Source organism: Rattus norvegicus, chromosome 7 (genome assembly GCF_036323735.1).
Source record: "Rattus norvegicus strain BN/NHsdMcwi chromosome 7, GRCr8, whole genome shotgun sequence".
Classification (NCBI taxonomy): Eukaryota; Metazoa; Chordata; class Mammalia; order Rodentia; family Muridae; genus Rattus; species Rattus norvegicus.
In genome coordinates, this window is record NC_086025.1 from 88,596,419 (window position 1) to 88,615,014 (window position 18,596).

The window sequence follows — 18,596 nt, forward strand, 5'->3', positions numbered from 1 at the left end:
TCTCTTTAAAAATCCATTCCCAGTAGGTTTATGGTACAGAAGGAAAACTGGCTCGCTCAGCATCCTTCCTCTGTAACCTTGGGAAATGCTGCCTCCTGGTGACTTTCTACGGTCGAATTGGTTTTTACTTAAAAAAGTTTTAAATGCTAAAACATTTACAATTCGTTTTGTGCTTGTACTTTTGTTTTATTTTGCCTTTTTTTGTTGTTGTTGTTTTAAAGTCAGGATCTCTTTATTATATATCCCTGGCTGTCCTAAAACTTGCTCTGTGGGCCAGGCTGGCATCAAACGCACAGATCTTCCAGCTCTTACCTCCAGAGCGCTGGCATTAAAGGCATGAGCCACCATGCCCAACTCCACTTTGCGTTTCCTTTGTTTGTTCGTTCGTTTTGTTTGTTTTGAGGCAGGGTCTACTGTAGCTCAGGCTGGTCTTGAAATTCCAGATGAACTTGACCAACTAATATTGCTGCTTGTACCACCCAACGATGAGCCAAAACTAAGTTTAAATAATTTTTTGTCTTGTCTATCTTCTCTATAGTTAGAGGAAGTATTAATAACCACAGCTACTGCTAAGTGTGACTCTGAAAGCTTTAAAAAAATAACATCACTTGGAGAAAACTCAACGATTTCCTTTCTAATGATAAAGACTTTGAAAAATTATGTTTATTTTATCTTATGTGCATGGGTGGCTTGGCTGTATGTATATATGTCTATATACCATATGTGTATCTGGTGTCTTCAGAGGTCAGAGAGGGTATTGGGCACCCTGGAGCTAGAATCAGAGATAGTAGGGAGCTGCCACGTGGGTGCTGGCAACCATAAGTTAGGTCCTCTGGAAAACACAACCAGGGTTCTAAACCTCTGAGCCCACCCTCTAGCCCAGCAGCTGACATTCTTGAGAGAAAGCCCCCTGCACCTCCAGTGTGGGTGCGAACAGTGGTGTGTTCACATTGGATGTTTGAACTACTGTTTAAAAAAGAGCAACATGGGTGTGAGGAAGGCAACAAGGAAGGGCAGCGACAAAGACACAACTATCACTGTGTGCTAGGCCCGTGATAGCCACCATGCCACTCAGCGCACCCAGCTACTGGACCTAGCAAAATACCTCACTGTCTGCTTAGAAGTAAGCGGCCTGGGGGAGACTAAATACTCTGTTTAGGGTAGACAGCTACGTATCAGTTGGCTAAGGATCGATATATTTTTCGTCACATGCATACTACAGCGCTGTGTCCGCACAAACACAGGAGAATAGCAATACTAACAAAAATAAGAGAGGTAGCTGGTGTGTGAACAATGTGTCCCAGTGGTGGATACCTGTGGAACTCAGTTTATGTACATTGCTTTAACAGGACTGTATTTACGATGCTTTTCTATTTTTTGTTTATTGAAAATAGATTTTTCCCCATATATTTTGACTATGGATGGATCTCTTTCCCCAGGTTTTGTTTGAAGAAAGCTCTTATTTACATTTCTCATAAAGAACAAGTCCCCTGGCCTTTTTTTTTCTGTGAGAAGGATACTGTCGAAAAAAATTAGTCAAAAAAAAGAAAGAAAGAAAGAAAGAAAAAACTTCCCCAAAACAAGAACAAACAAACAAAAAACTCTGTAGATTATATACTCATGAAAAATTTAAAGTCAACTTCAGGGGGAAAATGTATGAATAACTTATGTAAACAGTGGCAGGTTATTCTGTTATTGGGTTGTGAAAACACAGAGGAGTCAACACAGTCTCATCAAAAGCGGACAGAGGGAGACTAGCAAACTTCTGTGTGTACAGAGGACTCTTAGGGTCTGTACTGTTGTGATAAAACACCATAGCCAAGGCCATTTATACAATAAGGAGTTTAGTGCGACTTATCCTTCTGGAGGGGTTGTGTATAGAATGGCAGGGCCAAAGCAGAGTGGAAAGTGGTTGGAACTGCAGCTAACAGTTCACATCTTGACCCACCACGAGGTACAGTGCACACTAGGAATGGCATGAGACTTTTGAAACCCCAATCCTATGCCCAGTGACACTCCCAATCCTTCCCAAATAGTGCCAATAACCAAGGACCAAGTTTCCAAACACATGAAGCCCTGGGGTCTATTCTCATTCAGATGGCTACATAATGGACCATTGTCTCAAGGAGGTTTTCTTAAATGTGTTTTAGGGCTTATGTGAGCATGGATGAAGTAATGACATAACTAGTGTGTGCGTGTGTGTGTGTGTGTGTCTGTGTATTTCTGTGGTTTACAAAAGTTGTAAAAGCATTGTTATATTTGGTGCTTTTTACATTTTTTTACACTTCTATTTGGCACATTTTTAAAACATAAGCAAAGAAAAACATGTTCTTGCAAACTGGGACAGCTCAGTTACTTGCCAGACCACAATTCTTCAGAGAGTTCAGGATGTGCTGGTTTGCTCACCTGCTGCTCTCTAGTGGGAAGGAAGATCTGGGTAGTTAGAGAACCATGTTTTCTGTCAGGGAAGACTGTATCTCCTACAACTACAGATGTTGCTGACACACATCTCGCTCGGCTGCTCTAAACCTGCTCCCCCCACCCCCACAGTGGAGTGGGCCCTGCTGACCAGCTCAGCCAGTTCTCTCCTGCCAGGCCTCTTGATCATCTCTCCAGACCTGGGAAATTGGAGAGCAGTAGAGAGAACAGACCCAAAGTCTGACTTGGAGTCATTTCTGGTGCCAGTTCTTTCCATATGGTCCGTACTTGATACCTGATGATAGACAGTATCGTGGAGACTCTTCAGGAGAAGAAAAGGCGTGTTATCTGGTCACTGTGGAATGGAAAATGATTAAACTCTGAAAGAATTTAGTATCAACTCCTTCTTGGCAAGGATCTTCCATTTTTTCTGGGCTTGCTGCCTGAACATAGAATGAGCCTGCCTCTTGCAGGTGTCTGTATCATGTGGAGGGAGTCATCCCATGGCAGGGGAACACGCTGGCTCTCAATCTGAACGGACGGATAGATGGAGGATGGAGAGGAACTTTTATTTATTGTTTCTCCAGCACTCTCTCTTTTGAAACTCGATTCTTGGTTCCTGGAATTTAAACTTTTGCTTGTGGAGAAGAGAACATTGGAAACTGCATCCCACCTCAGAAATGGCACAAATCTTACTAAGAATTTGTAAAAATAATTTGGCTGATGGGATGGCTTAGTGGGCCAATGCGATCGGTGCCAAGCCTGACTGAGTTCAATTCCTGGAACCCACAGTGGGGAAGGTGAGTACCTGTCATCACAGACTTTGCGGGGAGGGCCTCTCCAGAAGGGTTCGAGGAACCTGACAGAGAGAATGGTTGGTGTTCAGTTTCTATCATTACTTGGCCTTGCTTTTGTAATTATTTTTTTAAAATATTTTTCATTTGTTTAGTGTGGGGTTGTAAAGTATCTATTTATAAATAGTATATAATTAAAAAACTTATAATGGTGTTCTTGCATATTTGAGTATCTGATAGAAATGTCTATGTTCAATGTGTGACACACAGACACACACACAGACACACACACACACACACACACACAGAGAGAGAGAGAGAGAGAGAGAGAGAGAGAGAGAGAGAGAGAGAGAGAGAGAGAGAGAGAGAGTCTACACTCTGTAGAGTCTGACCTGGAACACATAATCCCTCTGTGCCACACTCCTGAATGTACCACCATGCTCATCTCTGGATGGCCTTACTTTTCAACATTTCCCCAAGTCATGAATCATTTTGTTGTTGTTTTGAAGCAGGCATTCATGTAGCCTAGGTTGATGTTAAACTCCTATATAGTCAGTGCTAGCCTTGAACTCCTGATCCTCTGGAGTGCTATAGTGCTGTAGGTGTGCGCCACTACATGTGGCTTCTTCGCCACACATTTTAAAATATTTTCTGGGTGATTTTGTTCTGTTTTGCTTTTGTGATGGAGACAGTGTCCCTCAACATTGTCCTTGTTGTCCCAGAACTTACTAGTAGACCAGCTGGCCTTGAACTCAGGGAGAGTAGCCTGCCTCTGCCTCCTAAGTACATGTACCTGTGGACCGCATGCATGCCTGAGGTCCCAGAAGGCCAGAATGGGTCATCAGATCCCTACCGGTTCAATGCCTTAAGCAGACACTAGAAGCCTTGCATAAAGTTATTTCCTCTGAATACAAGGAGCTCAATATATTTTATAATGACAAGCTGACACTAACAATGTTACGACTCTTTATTACAGGTGACTATGGCATCATTTTACCTATTTATAAATGGATGTCTATATCCATTAGACACTAGCGTTATAGATTGTTGTGAACCATGACCATGCTGGGAATTGAACCTGGATCTTCTGCTATAGCACTCATGCCTTCAGCTCCTCCACCCCAAGGTTCTTCTCTAGAAGCATCAGCCTTCAGGCTTCCGTCTGCCCAGTTCTGGGGTAGAAGGGCTGTGGCACTACACCTGGAAGGTTATCGTTTTATTCAAGTGTCCGGTTCTTCTTTCCTGGAAGCTCCATTTCGTTTTCCTCCAAGTTTACTTTGATGTTTTTTATTACCGTTTTCAATTGCTCACAGCATATTAAAATTTTATCTCAGTTTATGAGCTCGTTAGTCTTACTATGCAAAGTCTTTGCTGATCTAACTCTATTGTCCACTTGTTTTAGCTCTGCTGGCGTCCTCTCATCACTCTCTTTTCTATGCGAAGATTGAACTCAGCCTTGAGCATGCTAGACAAGCACTCTACCATCCGGCTGCAGCCCCAGTTCTCTGCTGCCTATTGTTTATGGTCTCCTGTCTCCTTATATAGTATATGAGTCTCTCCTTATAAGGTATACGAGTCTATTCTATTACACTTTACAAGACTGAAGGTACTTGAGGCCCATGTCTAAAGTAGGTTCTCCAGAATGGCCAAGTTTACTTCTGCTAAGTGTAGAGGGTCAATTTAACATAACTCTTAGCCTTTCGTGTGTTTGAGTGCATCGTATATGGCTGGGTAGGAATGCATATGTGTGCACATACATGTGGAGGCTAAGGATCAGAATCAGGTGCCCTCCTCATTTGCTCTTTGCCTTATATTTTGAGACAGTATTTCTTATTGAACTCAGGCTGGTAAACCTCAGAGATCCTCTTGTCTGCTGGGACTACAGACACTCATATGGGGCTGTGTTAATATTTTGTTTTTCTTTTCAGATATTAATTATTTAATGTATATGAGTACACTCTTCAAACACACCACAACAGGGTGCCAGATCCCATTATAGATTGTTGTGAGCAGAATTGAACTCAGAACCTCTGGAAAAGCAGTCAGTGCTCTTAACCATGGAGCCATCTCTCCAGCCCAACATCTTGTTTTTCAAGGCAGAGTTTCTCCGTGTAGCTTTGGCTGTCCTGGAGCTCATTCTGTAGATCTGGCAAGTCTTGCACTCACAGAGATCCACCTGCCTCTGCTTCCTGAGTGCTGAGATTATAGGTGTGTCCCCACATTGCCTGGCTATGGCTAAGTTTTGTTTTTATATGGGCTCTAAAGATTGAACTCTTTTCCCCATGCTTGTACTGAGCCATTATTGACCGAGCCATTACTCCAACTTCTTATGGTTATAGATTCCCTGGAGGGGAAATTTCTCAGCACTTACTCACCTGGTTTTAAGACTTAGAAGAAATCCCTGAGCTAGGGAGATGGCTTAGTGGTTAAGAGTACTGACTGCTTTTCCAGAGGTCCTGAGTTCAAATCCCAGCAATCACATGGTGGCTCCCAACCATCTGTAATGAGATCTGATTCCCTCTTCTGGTGTGTCTGAAGACAGCTACAGTGTACTTAGATATAATAAATAAATAAATCTTTAGAAGAAATCCTTATTGTGTGCTCAGAGCAGCTTTATGCAGGCATTTTTTTGGTGGTGGAGTCTCTCAGTTCATCAGCTCTCAGTAAGGGTCTCCTAGAATTCTTTTGGCATGTGTGTGTGGGGGGGGAGTGGAGTGGGGGTGGTTCAATAGCCTTGAACTTGAAAGGCTGTCAAATAAAGGCCAATTTCCAGGGTATGTTGCAGTCTTTTATTTAAATCTATTTTTAGGTTTTTGGTGTTTTCAGTGGGAAAATGGTCATGCTATCCCATCTTGGTTACTCAAAGTCTAATACATTTTAAAGCTGTGCATGGTAGCACATGCCCTGGACAAGGAAGCTTAAAGATCAGGAGTCCAAAGCTAGCCTCAACAATGTAGTCAATTTAATGAGGCTAGCCTGGGATAAACAATACTCTTTCATTTCCTTCCTTCCTCCCTCCCTCCCTCCTTCCTTTCCTTCCTTCTTTCTCATTCTTTTTCTTTCAGTTTTTGGTATTAAATCCAGAACCCTGTGCATGCTAGGCAAGTATTCTGTCACCATATCCCCAGCCTCTGAGAACCTGTTTCAAAAAAATCAAAGAACAACAGCAAAATTAATTAATTATTAATTTATAATTAATTAATTATTAATTTAAAATATATTTTAAATTAGAAAAACTATACAAAGCATATTATATATTTGAAGATGTCCTAATGAAAGTCATAATTTTGTACAATTAACATATCCTTAATTTAAATTATGATATAGAATCCATTTATAAATAGGTAATAAATAGGTCACTGGTAATAAAGAGTCATAAAATTGCTGAAGTGTGAGCTCATCATTATAAAATATTTTGAGCTCCTTATATACAGAGGAAATAGCTTTATGTAAGACTTCTAGTGTTTGCTTAAGGCATTGAATTCTATGCGATCCTTTTCTTACTATTTTAAAATTTTCCATAATAAACATATATTATTGGCTAAAATATTAAATTTTATTGAAATGCATATTAGAAATGAAGAATTTTAATACTTCACAGAAATGGTAAGTCTCAACACATTTTTTTAAAAGATGTAATTTACCAGTGTTGACATAGAACCCACGTTTTGTGCATAGCTGCTTTCATGTTTGTTTTGGTCTTTGGGAAAAAATCATATGGGTATAGAGTTGGTGTTCTGTGGAGCTATTTGATTTCTGGAAGTGAAAAGCTATTTCCAGGAAAGAGGCTGTGAGTGTGAAGAAAGGGTACGGCTCTCCCGAATCCTTTCAGAAGCTTGGGGATAGTCAGAGGAGTTGGGATGGCTTAGATGATATCTTGCCTGGAGGCAGCCAATAGAGTTTATAATTTCCCCAATGCTTTGCAGAAGATGATCCTATTACTGTATGGGTGGGTCCCCTGGCTGAAACACCAGCCTCCCTACTCACTACTTCCTTATAAGATATTTAATTCTAGATGAAAAGTCATTTCACAGCTTGTTTTTTTTTTTTTTTTTAAATTGTCTTGCCAATGGGTTTTTCGAGAATCAATCAAGGAACTTAAATTTAGGGTTGAAATGCAGATTTAAGGATGTAACAGACCCTTTCCTGGGTGGATGTGGGGAACAGGGGTGGGGAACATTCTAGCCAGATTGACTGTGTGCATAGAAGCAGCTGCTGTTGGACAACGGAGTTTGGGAAAACAAAATATATCTGAGATTCCAGGGAAATTCCATTTGGATATATCACTAAATTAAATTTAAAAAATAATAAGGAAAGAATGTGTAAGGTCATCCAAGCCAATCAATTTTTTTTCAGATAGCCTACAGTAGTGATGGCTGGTAGCCATTTTAATTGTGTACTTTAATCACGTAAATATGTAAACCATTTTCCTTCAGACTTAGGCTTGGTAAAAGCCATGCCAATGGCAACAGAATTATTTACCTTTCTAAGATGTGGGTGGGGTTTGATACTGAATAAAATACTAGGAGTTCCTGTGGTGTTGCTAATGGTCCTTAGTTACACCCAGTAGCTAATGGCTCTGCTATGTGGTGTGCCCCTTTTGATCACTGATGTGAACTCTCTTGGTTAAAAATGCATTTTGACCTGTGTAGAAAGATTTTCCAATCTTGTTCAATTCCATCATCACAAGCTGTTATAAATTACTTCATTATCTCAAGTGCTGACGGATCAGACTTGGCTAAGTTACCTCCTAGATGGTTTCTAAGCATTTCTTCCTTAGTTTAGGGATGGGTCCCTGGACAAGATGCTTGTGGGCGAGGAATGTATCTACCTCTTTAAGGACCAGGGTCCTCCTCTAAGTTCTAAATGAAGTGTTTGTCTTCCTTGGGGAACCAATCGTATTACTGATCTTGAGAGATGTTCATATAATTGATGCAGTCTTACTTCCTGGGAATCTTCCACAGGGTCATGAAATACTAATTTTTTCCCTTTAAACTTATATTTAATTGTTGAGATGAGGTCTTACCGCATTCCTCAGGATGGTCTCAAACATGTGGTCCTCACCCCTGCCTCCCAAGTAACTGGGATTATAGGATTTTGTCACCATACCCAATTCATTTCTTTATGTTTCCATTTCCTCTCTCCCCTGGGCACTACACTGTGCTCTTCCTATAGGCACATGATTACTCCTGACAGCTTGTTTCCTGCAGCTTTGAAAGCAAAACAGCCATCTCATGGAAGTGGTCTCACTATTATTCTGACAACTGAAGTTTTCATAAGTGAGCACACAAGAAAATCTGATTTGCATGTTCGAGAGGGCATCCTGAGAGCGATGGCTGATCATGTCAGTGTTCTGCAGAGAGCGCACCTTCTTCCAGGACTACACCCGTTGATCCTGTTCACTTTTTTGATGAGTGGCAGCCCTTGACACTGTTCCATCATTTCAAAGATGTTTGCATTTGTGGTTCCTTTTGCTCTGCGAGGTTGCCCACTTCCTGCCATGGGCCTCCCCAGACTATCCGAGGCAGTGGCAGTTCACGTCTGTCTCTTATCCTTGGTCTTACATTTCTTTCCAGCTAAACACATGGCAGATCCCTGATACCTGATGACAACCACATGGGACACAATTGACTAAGCTTGTTCAGATTAATGTGACAAACACTTCGTGAGGCTCCATGCCAGAGCTGATATTGCCACATCTGCTTCCTTGAAGAAGGCGTATAATGGATGGTTTATAGGAAATGACAAAGCACATTGACCTCCTCCCACAACAGGAGCTTCCATTGAAATAAACCGAAGTCGACAAGCCTTCGGTGAGGCTCCACTACGGGTAATGCACTGTGTCACCAATGATCTCTGCTGGCACACTTCATGACAGCATGTGTCTTCATCTTATAAAGAATGACAGATCCAATATTGGGGGTTGGGGAAGCAAACTTGGGGAGGAAAAAGTCTGCTTTGGCTTCTGTGTGCTGACCAATCAGTACTGAAGAGAATGCCTTTTATGCTTGCCCACAGGCCAATGTGGTGGGAACATTTTCTCATTTCCAGACGGTGGGAGTCATTTCATTGAGGTTCCCTATACTCTAGCTTATATAAAGTTGACAAAAGACTAGTCAGCATGTGTATGTTATCTAGAAATACAGAGATTCAAAACTGTCAGATGAGGTGGAGGAGTAAAAGATGCTATTTCGACAGAATGAGATAGCATTATTTACACTTTACATGTTTTCAGGATTACTGACTTCAAAAATTGAACAAACGAATTTTATTTGGAGACAAGGTCTCATGTAGCCCAGGCTGGCCTCCAACTTTCTGTGTAGCCAGAAACGGAGGCTGTCTTTTTTACTTTTTAAAAAAGATTTATTTATTTTATAAGTACACTGCTGCTGTCTTCAGACACACCAGAAAAGGGAACCGGATCCCATTACAGATGGCTGTGAGGCACCATGTGGTTGCTGGGAATTGAACTCAGGACCTCTGGAAGAGCAGTTAGTGCTCTTAACCACTGAGCCGTCTCTCCAGCCCGAGGCTCTTGTCTTTATCTCACAAGGCTAGGATTGCGAGCATGCGCCATCTTGCTCAAGTTGTTTGGTGCTAGGTCTTTGTGCTTTCTAGGGAAGCACGCTCCCAAGTGAGCAGCACCTCCAGCCCTGAATTATTTTAGTAAAATAATGATTAAACAAACAAAAATAAGCCAAATGAACTCTCACAGCATAGCGAACATTAAAGACTCTAAATGAGGGCTCTTCTTACGATGATGCTCTTATGATTGCCAAGTGCCTTGCCTTGTTATATGGCATTGATCTAGCAATATCTGCCACTGGCTCTTTTGTGGGGATTTGGATGGGGCAGCTAATTTACTGTAAAGTGAAGAGAGGTTGGTCCTTAGATAATTGCTGGCCCTCTCTAGCACAGTTGTGCTATGAATAGAACCTTTTATGTACCATGCATGCCCTGACAGCATGCTGTCATACACCAAAAGCTCGGCTGCTATTAACGTCATGACTTTGATCCGGGCCTCAGAGTTGAAAAGATGAGGAATGTCTAAATCACTTGCTCAGGAGTATGAATGGCAATTGTAAGGAGGGGACTGCAGTGCCCCAGGATGGCATGAGTCAGCATGGGTTGAACCTCTGGAGTGATTCAAATCTTGCAGAGTTACTGTATTAAAATAGGATAATAAACTCGAATGCATTCTGTAGCAAAACACCTGTAAAAGTATGGAAGGTATCATTTGTATTATTTGGAAGAGGTCATTCATATTACTATCACAATAATAAAAGCACAGACCCAGGGGGTAAAACAGTTAAAGTCTAGTCTTGAGGTTTTGTTGGCCGTGGGTAAACCTGGGCAAGCTTTCTTTTTTTTTTTTTTTTAAAGATTTATTTATTTATTTCATGTATATGAATACACTGTAGCTGTCTTCAGACACACCAGAGGGAGCATTGGGTCCCAATACAGATGTTTGTGACCCACCATGTGGTTGCTGGGATTTGAACTCAGGACCTCTGGAAGAGCAGTTAGTGCTCTTAACCGCTGAGCCATCTCTCCAGCCCCTGGGCAAGCTTTCTAAAGCCTTTGTGCCCTTCAAGAATCCTCAGCTAAAAGCAGCCTTGTTTGAAGTTCTCCCATTTGCAGGAAAAAGAAATCACGTCTGGCATATGGAGAGAGAGCTGCTCATGACAAAGACAGGATCTCCAGAAAGAGAGGGATAAGTGGTTTGGGAGATGTGGGCAAGGCTGTTATTCAAGGCATTGAACAACCACTGTATCACACGGGGCAATTTCATCAGAATGGAGGCCCGAAGTGCAACTTCAGTTCTGGGTCAAAAGGCAAACAGGGGGAGAGGCCATTCAGGTCTTGTTCCTCAGCAACCCCGTGGGAATGGTTTACTATCTCGACAGGCACGCTAAAACTCCTACTGGATGCTGGAGGCACATCAGGTTACAAGCATATCTTTCCTTCAGGCCTTAAAGTTAGTATGCAAAGAGATGAAACGGAACAAGCAGTGTAATGTTTGCTCAACAGACGAATGGATAAAGAAAATATACTACACGTACATAATGGAATTTTATTTACTGTAAAGGGAAATGAAATAATTCCCAGGAAAACAGACAGATCTGGAATTCACAAGGTTAAGTGAAACAAGCCCAACTCAGAAGAAACTGGGCTATGTTTTCTCACATATAAAGAATGTAGGTTCACATGCGTGCACGCACACATACTTGTGTAGGGCGTGAAAGTAAACAAAGGCGCTGTGAGAGAGAAGACAAAGTTGGAAGAGAGCAGGAAACACAAGAGAGTAATGGAAGATGGAGGTGGTTAGTGAACACAGATGTAGGAGCTATTTGAGGGGAGAAAGTGAACCACCAAAGGGATGGGATTGGACAGGGGATGGCTGTGTGTGTGTGTGTGCACATGCATGCGTGCGTGTGTGCGTGTGTGTATGTGTGAAAACAAAGTACACTGAATGATGAATACTCATGAAGATGTCATGCTTCTTTGTATACTAACCAAAAATTAATTAATTTAAAATATCAGCATTTTTTTTCATTTTTGTAGCCCTTCATATAATACTCACATTTGAGGCAGCAATTACTAGTTGGTCTTATCTGGAATTTCTATCAACCTTTGGCTAGGAGAAAGAAAGGAACTCTGAATGACAGAGTATTGTCTAGCTGCAGTGGTCTATAGCTCCAATTTCTTTCTTTCCTTTTTTTTTTCTTTTTTCATTTGGGCTCCATGGACAAAGCCATACTTGCAGGCAAAAGACCAACGCATAGAAGAATAAAATTAAATGTATCTTTTCAAAAAAGGAAATGACAATCCCAGCGTGTGAATATAACTTCTATTTATTATGGGTTAGATCCACAACTCACATGACACTAACACACTACACACATACACACATATACACACACATATATATATGATATATAATAAATGGATAAAAATGAATCCTTTTTTAAAAATACAGGAATAGCCAGTTCAGAAGCAAAAGAAATTTGCTAAAGCAAAGGACAAGGCTTTTAAATTCAGGTTTAAAAACAAAGTTTCATGCAAGGTGCATAGCTTCAGGGGAGCTCCCCCCATGCCCAGTGTTTGTGTGTGTGTGTGTGTGTGTGTGTGTGTGTGTGTGTGTGTGAGAGAGAGAGAGAGAGAGAGAGAGAGAGAGAGAGAGAGAGAGAGAGTATGTGTGTGTAGTTCTAAGAAAAAAATAGGAGAGAACTTACAGTCAGGATAGGAACAGACATGTTTCCAAAGTTCCCAACTATATTAGGAAGTTGGAATGCTACATATCTTTGAAAAGGTCCTAGAACTATACAGTGTTTTCTAGACTGAAAAAGAAGACTTTAAGTGGAGCCTTCTTGCACTGTTTCCATGATTCAACTCAAATATTTCATTAGACTCTGACTGCTGATCTTAGAGATGTGCACCTTCTGAAGGACTCCACAGAGACAGAGAAACGCCATCTCAGAAAACCAGCCAGCCAGTCAGCCAGCCAAACAAACAAACAAACTAACTAACACACAGAAAGCAAGCATGTAGAAACATGGTCTTGATCTAAACTTTTGCTGGGGTGGTGGTAGCACACACCTTTAGTCCCAGCAGTAAGGAAATAGAAGCAGGAGGATCTCTGAGTTCAAGGCCAGCCTGGTCTACAGAGTGAGTTTCAGGACAGCCAGAGTTGTACAGAGAAACCCTGTCTTGAAAACCAAACCAAACCAGACCAAAAAGGTGCACACTGAAGGAACACTGAATGAACACATTTGGAAGAGCTGGAAATCCACTCACAACCACAACGCTGATTGAAAACAGCCCTTATGTTTCAGCATTAACTTGAAGTTAATCTCAAGTTAATGATCTCAATGGGAAGGAATATGCAATCATTCAAATGTTAAAGTCTGTTAAAGCCTACCCTATTGGTACTATTCTGTAATTCCAGTCCTTGCATGATGAACAATTGTAGCAGGTTCGTTGCCAGAATGGGCTGCTGATTAATATTTTATCTCAAAAAGTCAAAACCAACAAAACCCCAAAGGAACAAACAGAATCCAAAAGTTAAAGACATGAAGGAAAGGCTACTTACAATAAAAAATATGACATTTCATAATAAAAACCATGAAAGTGTGTGTGCGTGGTGTGTGTGTGTGTGTGTGTGTGTGTGTGTGTGTGTGTGTGTGTGTTAGCAAGCACGCGCACATTCCTGTGTAGGTCAGAGGTTAACGTTGGGTTAATTCTCCATTTTAGTTTTTGAGACTTGGAGTTCAATAATAAGGCTAGAGTGTCTGGCCAGTGAGCCCCAGGAATCCTCCTGTCAGCCCCCTCTAAACGTCCAATAAAAAACCTGTTTATACATGAATTTCTTATTTTATGATTATCAGAGAGTCTTCATAATTAAATGTGTTTCATAATTAAATTATGCACTACCTCTCCCATATCTTACCTAGAACCCTATGCTAACTCCTAACTACCTCCCCCAAGGGATTTAGAAAGATGTTTACAGTGGTCAATCACACTCTGATACATTATTAAAAGGGGATAATAATAGACATTTGGGATACACACATATATATATATATATATATATATATATATATATATATATATATATAATATGTGTATGTGAGTTCGTCTTTCCCTACTGTTTTCCAGTATATATATATATATATATATATATATATATATACACATACATACATACTTGGGAAGGATAAATATATACATACATACACATATATATGTGTATATATACATACATACATATGTATATGTATATGTATGTGTATGTATATATATACATATATATACATATGTATATGTACATATACATACATACATACATACATACATACATACATATATATATATATATACATATATATATATATAATCCTTCCCAAGGAACAAATACTCACTTCTTGAATTCAGGCTCCTACTTGTCAGAAAGGTCTGTTTTCAGTTTCCCAACCCGACGTAGACGGCAGGTGGCGCCCTCACCCCGGCAGTCCCGCCTGTCGGCTCTTTGCTTCTGCGTTGATCTACAGGGGCGAATAGCGCTTATTAAGGAAAACACAGAAGGATCTTCACGCAGCAGCCCTCTCTCCCTGCGGCGTTGTTGAAGCCAAGGCTGATCCCGACCCGGGTTCACAGGGAGGAGGAGGCTATAGCTGTACTTTTTACTCCAAGGTGAAGTTCAGATCCTGGGCGAGAGGCCAAGAGTACATAAATTTGAAGGAAGCCAGTTAGAAGGTCTGGGGAAACACCTTGAAAGGTGTCAAGCATCCCTCCTGTGCTCTCAAAAGGGCATTTGGAGGCAGATTCGGGAACATATAAAAGTGCCTCTTACCGCCTGCTCTTGGAAGTGATGAAACCACTCATTTTGCTCTTTTCTCACAAAGTAGGGTCTTGCTAAATGGTCGTTGTGTATGCAACTCTTGCTCTCCATTTGAGCCAATAACAACTTCTAGTGTGACACTGGATGCCTGGGTTATTGCTAACTTGATACAAAATGGGAAGATGGCCATTTAAAAAGAGCCCAGAGGGCAAGAACGCAGGCCCAGTTCCCAGCCACCAAGGGCTTTGTGCATCTCTTGTCCCAGAGCGGGACTTCTCAAAGGGCGTGGCCTGCAGGGACCAGGGACCCAAGAGTTTTACTGCGGATGGGTCAATCTCTGATCATGGGGAAAGGAAATCTACAGGTCTAACCGCATAAAACTGTCCATAGTTTGTTTCTACGACCAAGAAAACCCTCCAATTTAATATTCTTCCAGTTGATTCCCTTTGATATAAAAGTCTAGCTGTGGCGACTTTACTGTGCTGGTCCCTAGGACTTGAAGAGCTAGGGAGAGGGGACCCACTGTGGGAAGGCAAAGCTCATCTTTGGGGATGGAGCCTGGGACGAAACCGCCAGTGCTGGAGATCTCCCAAAGTGATCTGGGGGGAGAGGGCGCTATTTAGTGCGGGGATCCGGGGACTTGGGGACTTGTCTACTGCGTTCTGCTCCCGGCTGCCACGCGCACCTGGGTCCGCTGCCAGTCCTTGGGCTGAACTTGGGAGGCGTGGGGCGGGCTCCTCTGCAACCGGAGCTGGGCGGGGATGCTGGAGAGGAGGAGGAGGGAAAGTGGGGGTCTGACTCCCCACTTCCCGCCCCCACCGCCACCTTTGGCTTTATAATTGGCTCGCGCTGCGTTTTCTTTCCTCTTATCTGATGCTGGGTGAGAGGCGAGGGGAAGGAAGCTCTGTAGGGCAGGGGGCGGCGGGAGAGGGACAAGGAGAGGACAGAGTGAACCACAGGAAAGAGAAGCTAATTAAGAGAGGGTACTCTGAAGGGAGCGAGCCAGAGCAGTGGTCCGCTAAGAACCAACCGGCGGATAATCTTCCCTAGGCGCCAAGAGGTCCCCAACCTGGGCTGGAACGTTGCCCTGCACAGGTCAGTTCGTCTTTCCCTACTGTTTTCCAGCTCCGCTTTGCATAGTCTCTAAGTAGAGAAAGAACCTCAGAGAGAGCCACCTGCATACAGATGCGATTCCCCGGACCATCCACTGCACATGTGTCTGCGGGATGGCCGGGGACCTCAGGGGTGAACTCGGAGATAGATGCTTGTCTGGGGAGCACAGGGGACCACAGGGCAGAGAGATTGCAGGCGCCAAGTGACCAACTGGTGTGCGGACAGCGAAGGAGCCCTCCGATCTCTCTGGGACCTCTCCGTTCCATGATGTCTGTATGCTTTGGGCGCCCAGCAGGAATTAGCTGCATTTGGCAGCTCTGTAGTCGTGGTTCCAGCAAGTTCAATTGGTAAAGGGTTGGAGAGGTGTTTGGAAAGCACCATGTACGCACAGAGCGCAACGTGGTTTAGATTCTATTTGGCAGTGGATTGGGAGACTAAGTCCTTGGAGACAACTCACCCAAGCATTCATTGTACTATTGCTGCATATGGGGGCAGCTGTGGATCAGACTACACGGAAAGGGGGGCAGCCAGGGAGAACTCATAGACAGTAGAATGATAACAAGCTCCTAGTGTTGCAGCTATTGCAGGAAACTTCTTCACTTAATTTTTTCCCTTTAGTTTTTGCGAACTCCTCTTTAAGTCTTCTTGCATTCAGCTTCTGGTCATCCGAGGCATCTGCAGAAGTTGGGCTTTATCAGATAGTGTGCACAGGCAGGAGGAAGGGTTGGTTAGGCTCCTCTGTCAAGAGGAGTCCAGTCCATGATTTTTTCGAATAGCCTTAGTTACCGGTCAAGGTTTGAAGTTATTAAGTAAACTTGGTGCTAAGTTCTTGGATGCTCAGTGGGTAGCTAGTCTTGTGCTGGAGAACTCAGATTTGCTTAGCCTAGGTCCAGGAGAGCTTTCAACTTGCCCTGAAGAGCACCTCTGAAGATGCTTTCGTGCAGTCCTTACAGTGGTATGAATGCCCCCCCATACCCCCTCCCCCACCTCCCCACTGCCAGAAAATGGCTTCTAGACCTGCTTGGAGTTCCAAGAAAGAAAGATCTATTTATTTGGGCAGGGTTATACGCGTAGCTCAGGCTGCTCTAAAAGTTCTCCTCACAGTGGAGGAAGACCTTGAGCTCACATTCCAAATCCTGTCTCTACCTCCCAAGTGCAGGATTACAGGCGTGTGCGCCACTGCCTGGCTTTGACTCTGCTGGAAGCCTTGGAGAGTTCTCTGCTGGTAGCTACTGTTGAAGTGGAGTAGGAACAGTAGGAAGAGAAATCAGAGTAAGCCCTCTGTGACACCATAGTTAGGAGAAAGGAAAATGAGATTTCTCAATCCTCAGTTTCTGGAGGTCCTGGCCTCAGCTTCTACCAATGGCCAAAGGGATCTTCTTTACAGGGTGAAGTAGCAAGCAGGCTCAGGGTGGCTGCCCTGGGGAGCTTGGGTAACCTCACTGTTACACTAGAGATGGGGGTGGGTGGATGGGTGAATGGATGGACAGATGAAGTTTAGCTTTGAAGCTGAGAGAATAACACGGGGTGGGGGGTGTGGAACCTGGACCCAATGCCAGATTTTCCAATTAGCTTCTTTGGTGGGTTTTTGTTTGTTTGTTTTGTTATTTATTTTGCTGTGACAGGTTGTAACTGGTCTAGAATTCATCACGTAGCCCCAGGTGGCAAGGAATTCTAGGATCATCATTCCTCAGTTCCCTAAGTGCTAGTATCACAGGCATAGACCACCACGCCTGGTTCTGTGTTATAAACAGTTTACTCGATAATCATTTCACACAGGATACAATCCACACATTTAGAGTGTATAATTCAAGGGCTTTTAGTATATTTAAAATGTGCAGTCCACATCTCAAATTCAGAATTATTTTAGGTCCCTGGAGACATGGCTTAGTGGTTAAGAGCACCCACTGCTCTTCTAAAGAGGGTCTGAGTTTGGCTTGAAGCAGGGACATCTGGCAGCTCATAAACACCTGTGATTCCAGCTCCAGGGGAGCTGACAGCCTCTTCTAGTCTCCATGAACATCTGTGCGTGCGTACACACACACACACACACACACACACACACACACACACACACACACACCCCGCATCACACCATACCAAATAAACATAGTTTTTAAAAATTCTGAAAAGAAATTGAACATTTTTAGTATTTCCAAAAGGAAAACCTACACCTCTGGATAGTAGCTCCCCATTTTTTTCTGGGAGTCTTGGTGGATTTCATATAAATGGAATTATACTGCATAAACCCTTTGTGATTGATTTTTTTCATCTACTAAGGTACTTTTAGCTTTTACCCATGGTACGTAGGGAATCTTTATATAAGTACTGGGCACCTCCTCCTTCTGCCTGAGGATCCCCGAACGAGGATAATCCTGAACCTCCATTGCAGCCCTGAGCTCCAACAGGTCCGTTCGACAGGACAGGAGCCACCCTAGTGAGGCCTCTTAATAATTAATTCTCTGGGCAGGATTCCTTGGAACCTGTCAGTGTTCCTGGAGTAGTTTTGGATGGCTCCCAGAGTTCGGGATGGATGGGAGGAGCTTTTTGGCCCTGGTCCTGGCATGCTCACAGTGCAGCTGAAGATTTCAGAGAAGTCTCTAGCCTTCCATGCTTTTCAGAACCTTCCAGGGCTGGCCTGCAGGATAGACTGAGCAAACTAGAGAGACTGAAGAGGAAGTCCGGGAAGCCCCTAACCTGCTAGGAAGACCCCACAGGGCACATTCCCTTTAGATCTTATGTCCTACTGTCCCCCACTAGAACACAAGGATCCTTTTCCTTTTCCTTTTCTTTTGGCCTGGCAGTAGCCAACATCCTCCACAGAGATGTGAGCTCAGCTTTGCAGTCACTCTCCACCAAACTCAGCCAAATGACCGCCATTTTCCTGGCCCTCACAGTATAACTGACAATTTCTCTAAGTCTCCTTGAAT

At 42.9% G+C, this 18,596-nt stretch overlaps 1 protein-coding gene across 3 annotated transcripts in view; it reads left to right on the forward strand.

The window, feature by feature from the left end:
• Positions 1-15,408: 15,408 nt before the first annotated feature.
• Positions 15,409-18,596, forward strand: part of Col14a1 (collagen type XIV alpha 1 chain) — a 215,113-nt gene continuing 211,925 nt past the window's right edge. For 2 of the 3 annotated variants that reach the window (XM_039079204.1, XM_039079205.1), the window contains exon 1: positions 15,409-15,648. The gene's annotated coding sequence lies outside the window, so the exon portion shown is untranslated. The remainder of the gene's footprint in view (positions 15,649-18,596) is intronic. The other variant, NM_001130548.2, reaches the window with a different exon arrangement.